The sequence below is a fragment of the Lepisosteus oculatus genome, chromosome 9, assembly GCF_040954835.1.
Source record: "Lepisosteus oculatus isolate fLepOcu1 chromosome 9, fLepOcu1.hap2, whole genome shotgun sequence".
Taxonomy (NCBI): domain Eukaryota; kingdom Metazoa; phylum Chordata; class Actinopteri; order Semionotiformes; family Lepisosteidae; genus Lepisosteus; species Lepisosteus oculatus.
Genome location: NC_090704.1, coordinates 43,081,594 through 43,088,608, shown reverse-complemented (window position 1 = coordinate 43,088,608; position 7,015 = coordinate 43,081,594).

The window sequence follows — 7,015 nt, the reverse complement described above, 5'->3', positions numbered from 1 at the left end:
GCTTTCTTTTTAGCTACTCGAAGTTTAATGCCAAACACGTGAGGTAAATTAGACCCCCCGCCCCTTTTTACTCAATCGTAATATCAGACAAACAAAAACAAATCAGACAAACACGGGCTGTGATATATCGGGAGTTGCGATAGGTTCAAGTCTTTAACGACGTTATCATTGTCATTGGAAAAAAGTTGTATGCATAGAAACTGTTCGAAACAGTATCAAAAATACGAATAAAGAAAATCTTGGAAATACTTAAACATATTGTGTCCCAAAAGATAAATGTTCCAGTTGGTGTTTTAATTACACTCAACCATTTAGAGTATAAGCTACTGATAGTGAACGCTGTGATCTGTGGTAACATGTAAAGCTGGCACATTCCTCTCATTTTTGTATTAAATTGGGGAGAGTGTTTTCATTAGCAGCTTACAGTACACGCTTTAGGAAGAGAGGCTGACCATGCTGAAACCAAGACTTGGAGTGTTCAAGTGGGTTTCTGCATGCACAATAAGTGTGCAACCTGATTCTTATCTGGACGATGTTGTTTTGTATTCTTGGCTATAAGGAAAGCATACAGTTTTAGTTGTAGTTATGAGATGTTGGAGTTTTAATTCAACATATTTTTAATTGGTAGAACTGTTAACATTACTTCAGTCTCAGGAAAGTAGCAACATCCAGCAAAAAGACTCAGATATTGGTATTCTTTGTTGATTTTTTACCTTTGTGATATTATAATCTTCTGATTATTTGGACACAGAGTCTCTGAACTGTTGGCTTTCGGAAGACATAATATTATTATTTTATATGCAGAGAATGCTATGCTCCGTTTACAATTTCCACTCTCATGTGACCGTGCCACTTCTTTGCTCAAAGTGTTTTATAGCTGCTGTACACAGCGGTACACAAGATGAGGCCTTGGCCAATGTTTTTCTTGACTGCTTTCCGAATAGAGAAGTTATGTTTAGGTCCCAGAATGTTAATCTAGCTTCAGACATTAGCCCACCATCAAACTGTTTCAGAGCTCTGCTCTGGCATGTGTCAAAGTCTGACAAAGCTGATACAAGTACAGAGAAAAGAAAACAGAAATGACAGTGAGATCCCTGTTCTATTTATTCTGGTCATAAAAGGACAGTCATTGGATGATTGAAATTTAGCAAGATTAGCCCAATTCACATAAACTTCAGAGATGCACTTCTTAATAAGACCTAAAGGATAGAAGGACAGTACTGTGTCACAATGTTCAGCTTCTAAAAATGTCACTCACATTGTGTGCCTTCTGTGTCACATTTCATGCTATTTCAGCTGTATCTAAAAGGAGATGTTCCACAGCCACGTACAGAAAATAAAAAAGCTTGTTGATGATAATCTTGTTGATTATAAATGTGCATTATAATCAACAAGAGTAAGGAATAGCCTGCTCTCTAAATTGTATTTTCAATAAGCTACATCTCTGACCATGTGGCTCTTAAGGAGGATAGCTTAGAAAGGAAAACAGAGCATGTGAATAACAATTTCAAATCACATTTTAAACTCTATATTTATGAACCATCTGTTTTGTCATTTTTTATTTAGCATTTTTTACATATGCTGCATTATGTAACCACTGACACATAAGAAATGAAACAGTTACCTAGGCAGTAGTGTGGAGTAGTGGTTAGGGCTATGAACTCTGAGCCTAGGACTCAGGAAGAACATCAGGACTGTTGTACCCTTGTGCAAAGTACTTCACTTAAGCTGCTCTTGTAAATACCCTCTGCTGTATAAATGTCTTCAAGATATCATTGTAAATTAGAATGTATTCTCAGTTGACCTGGTTAAATTCTCAATATTTTCAGTATTATATTTCCAAATAATAGTTTGGTTATTTTATTTATACTGTATATCTGTACAGAAATCTGTTACTTTCTAAAAATGGTGAGCTCTTTGATGATATCAGGGGTTGGTGATACTCTCAAGTCAAACAATATGTATCTGCTAGGAGTAAGAAACAGACATACTGTATGGTAAATCAAGCTGGCGTGTTTGTCTTTCTCTCAACACCTCACATATATTTTTTCATTTTTTAAACGTTTGTACACATCCATCTACTCTCTGTCTCTCCTAATTCCTCATTCCACGGCTTTCTCAGCGTCTGTTAAGAATCAGAATTGACTCATTTGCAGCTCAGTGCGTACTAAAAAGGATGGAAAAGAGCCAAGCACTCTTTTTAACAAAACTATGAACTCTAAAAACACATTCTCAGTAAGAACTCTCCAAGGAATAGCATAATGACAGAAACCAAAAGTGTTCTTGAGATAACTTTCCTTCAGATTATACCATTTTATAGGTGACTATTTTATTCTAAATATTTGGATATGAAACTTCATTAAAGGATTTTTTCATGCCTATGGATTACAATAAAAAATAATTGCTTTGATATTGTGCTATGTCACCATTTGTTCCCCTTTCCTGTATTCTTTTGAGAAAATCCCTTCAACAATACATACCTGGCTTAAGTTTTTAATAGTTATTGAGTTTCAGTAAAACATTTTTTCTGAAATTGGACCTGCTACATGTCCATACCACATACTTTACAATACACATACCTATACAATTAAATACAAAGTGAATTCTGATTTAAGGTAATATTTAATTGGGAAATGGTTGTGAATTCACTAATACACATTAAAAAACTATTTATCAATTATTTTCTGATGACTTGCCTCATGTAGTAGTCGCATGTAGTAGTTATTGCATACAAATTACCATTAGTACAAGGTAAGATGAGTATATTTCCCAAGGGGATTTTTTAGTACAAACACTATATGCACTGTTAAGTAGTATCTGGATGTAAGTCTGCATTTTCCTTGAGCAATTGAGTGTCAAAAAACACTCAGATAACCGTTGGAAACTCTTGACACAGAATTCAATTAAACTGTTTACATCTCACCCACAGTGGCCCTGAAAAGCAATTCTGTGTTTTGTGTCAAAAGGGCTTTCTTTCTTTTACATTGAACCCAGCTGTACTTTTTTATTTTATTGAGGATTAGTGAAATAAACCCTGAAGCCCTGACTACTATCTACATTTCTTCATTTTAAAAAGGAAAACAAGCTTAAATCCTCCTAAGGAGGCTGTGAGCAGGTAAGAATCTTAGAGTCTCGTTAGTGACCATACATTTGACAGACACCCCAGAACCCTCATCAAATGAGATGGTATCATGGTATCATCAAATGAGAGGTAGGCTGGGGACATAGGTACAGTATCTGGTTACATTCATGTCCTTCAGTCCTAGGCAGCCTAATCAATAGTTTCCTCAAGCTTAACTGGCAGAGCCTTATGGTAGAAGGAGCTCTTGTCATTGCATTTTGGTTGTAGCTAACATGTTAGTTCTCTCTTCTTTATATCAATTACATTGATCTTTGTTCAAGTTATATTACTTTTTTTCAAAAGGCCCCAGCCATTTCTCACAACAGAAAACCCAAATGAAAGAAGGAGAGGTGATGATTTCCTAGAACACTCTGTATGAAACAGTTAAGGCTAAAACGCTGTTCCTTTTCTATTTTGCTTGTGCAACCTTAAGAGTCCTAAAACCAGTGTGAAAATATTTGAACAAAGCAGAGATACTATATTTTAGTATTTCTCCATTAGTTTGGAAATGGTATAACAAAAGCATTTCTCCAAACAAAATGATGCCCTAATATGGTATTATTTTATGATCCAAAGCTTGAGAAATTATTGCACTTTGGAAGTTTGGAAAAATTGTAGCTTGAAACTTGCAGTTTCTGTATGCACAACTCTGTTTAGCATCTCACACTCCTTAGAGATGCAATAAAGTAAACATCAGACTGACAGATTCAGAGAAACCAAAATGGCTCTTCTGGGTTAAGAGGACAGATTTTATGGTCCATTAACAATCTACTAGGATTTTTATTTCAAATTTGATAACGTTGTATCTAGGGAGCCATAAAACAAGACTCACATTCTACATCAGACTGAAAACATACAAACATTATTTTCATTATGGTCTGGGATTGGAGAACCGTCTACCTTAAAGAAAAACAAATTTGATAGTCTTAATTCAAGCATAAATCAAAGTATTTCAAACCCAACATGTTCAGCCAGACCAGAGACTTCAGACTGAGCTTATCAGATAAAGCTGTGGCGTGGTTTAACTCCTGGTGGTGATTTTCTCCCTGAGAAAAAGCTGGTAAAAAAGTACCAAAGAGTCGATCAGCAGTGGCTTCAAACAATGGCAATGATTTTTTTGAAAGTCAAAATAAATCTGAAAATAAAATTAATCAAAAGGTTTTATTGCTATTTTTTGTTGTCTATGCTTAACAGTTTTTTTTAAAAAAAGATTAATTAAGGTTAAATTTGTTTAATTCAGACTTCTTTGCTTTGGTCACATTTTGCAGTAGAACTATCTACTTCATTGCAATTTGCTCAACTAAAACACATACCCTATACATACACATACTGTATAACACAGAGCTGTCTTATTAACTGCATGCATCTTGGTGACCTCATTGCGATCAAAGCTTGGAAACATTAAAGGAGAACTACTGGGCTTAAAGTAGTAGGTCTGTGAGAGCTCCACTCATCTTCCATGGAGTGTCACTTGAAGTGCAGAGGATCCAAACACTGCAACAAAGAGCTTAATGGACTCTTAATCCATCATACAAAAAATCAGTAAATAAATACTAGATGCAAGGCAGATAATTGGCTACCAAAGTAATATTCTGTTTTCTTTCTCTATGCAAGAAATCAACTCTTGCTTTTTCATCTCCACAAGAGCGAAATGAGAATGGCCAGCATACCCATCCAGAAAGATAGTGCTCTCAGTTTTAATTAGGTCTATGCAATTAATGGATGCTTTGCAAATTCAGTGCTATGAATTTATTAAAGGGCTTTATTTCGCAGGTGTTTACTAAAGTAAATAAACAAGTAAGAGCTTGTAGGAGGGTGTGAATTTGTAAGACTTATTTGCATTGCAAAATAAAGTACTTTTGAAATCTGGCTATCTTATCCTACATTAGTTTCCAAGCCCTTAGGTCCTGGATAGCATTGCGGCAGTCCATGAATCTACTAAAAGGATGATGGAATTTTCTACACCATAAGGACCTCGATGAGACATTGGGTTTGACTCAGGCACTCATGGCTTGTTTTTCAAAACCGAGTGTACACATAATTGTTGATTTGTTCGCTCATATTTTAAACCCCAACAGCACCATCTGCAAAGTGTAATTCATATACACAATTAAATAACAAAATTTGATATTATAAGATTTCTATGTCCAAATGAATTGCAACCCTCAGGCCTAATGAATTTGGTATTATCCATGATTGTAAACATAGGTACTGTGACATGAACAATCAGAATTTTTTTGAATGAAATGTGAATCATTAACAACTATTACAAACTTAGTATTAAGTGTGACCCCCCCTCTGAGCTTTAACACAAACCTAGCCATGTTCTTGGAAACTAGCAATGTAAAGTCAGTGCTTTCTGGTGGATGCAGTAGGTTTCAGTAAAAGAGCAGTAGATGATTACATTGGTTAATCTGCAGAACAACTTGGTACACCTAGAAAAAGGAACACAGCGACAGATATCAAATGCAAAATGCACACAAAAATAAATACCTGAATGAGTGTTTATAAAGACCCTATATCTCAGGGATTTAATATAGCACATTTAGTGTCACACAAAATCTTCTCTTATCTTTGAATGAATCACTTTTCTGGAACACACTAAAGACTAAAGAGTAGTGCCTTTCAAAAAAGCCCATGCCCAGTATTTTCAAACAATGTTTTATCTAGTGACGTCCTGATCAGACGGTTTAAAATATTTTAACAAAGGCAAATGTGTTCTTCTCTTAACACAGTATGGTTTTCTGCACTTACAAAGCAACAGGAACGTAATACAACAACAGTATCAATGTGGACACCTCAGTCTCAGACCTGCAAAGATATACTCAGATTGGAGGACTTCATATTAGACTATAATTAAATAGACAATGCTCATCTCATCCACCTCTGAAAATCACTTTTCACATTTCATGCATTACGAAAGTGTAACTGCCAAGACAAGAGTCTTTTTTAAGATGCAGTTACCAACCCTGAACACTGAAGAGGATCAGTGTGACCCAGGCCTTGCAGAGATTAAAGTAATCACCTGCTCTGCCCTGTTCCTGCTCTTTATGAATTTTAAAAAGCTAGCCACCTGTAGCTAATTAGTTCACATGCAGTCAAGTAATTTTAATGTAGCTAAATCATGATGTACTGAAGTAAAATCATATAATCCTTGTTATGTGGTCAAACTGATTTGTCTATCTATTCTCCTTCATCAACATGTTCTCCTTCTTCTAAAGTGCACTTGGAAGAAACAAAGGTAAAGTGCAGTCTCTTTAAATGTAGTCTCCCGTCTCCAGTCACACATTAAGTACTTTGAGCAGAAGTGAACAGATGTATTTAAGCAATCAAGAGGAGTGTATGGAAAGATCAATATCTACTGTCTGACTGTTGTGGGCAGTAAAAACAAAGCCACGCTTGGTCCATGGCATAACTTTGTCACATCACCTGTTTGCCAACGTGTCAGTGGCATTTACTGTATGCAAGTGATGAGCTTAATGAAGCAGAAGGAAGAAATAATGGGACACTTTCTGACCAACTGTACCCTGGGAAACTGCCTGCCCATCTGTTTTGAAATATTAAGTACAATAATGTTCCAGTGATTATAAGCAAGTTCTGATCATGATTATTATGACAGCAATACTGGATTTACTGCAGGCTGTACCAATAAGCAAAACCACCTATCAGGCAGTGTCCCCTGCGTAAAATTAAACAGAGGTCCTGAGTACTTGCTCAGTAAAGTTGGTATGTTAAATGGAGTTTACAACGAAAATTCGGGAGGGATGGCAACAGCGAAGTTCAATCAGACTCAGCTGTCAGTAGTTCGCAATGACTCTTGCTGTCATTTCCTCTTCTGAACCACTATAAATACTGTGCGTGATCCCCTTCTTTCCCTTGCATATGTCTTTTTGT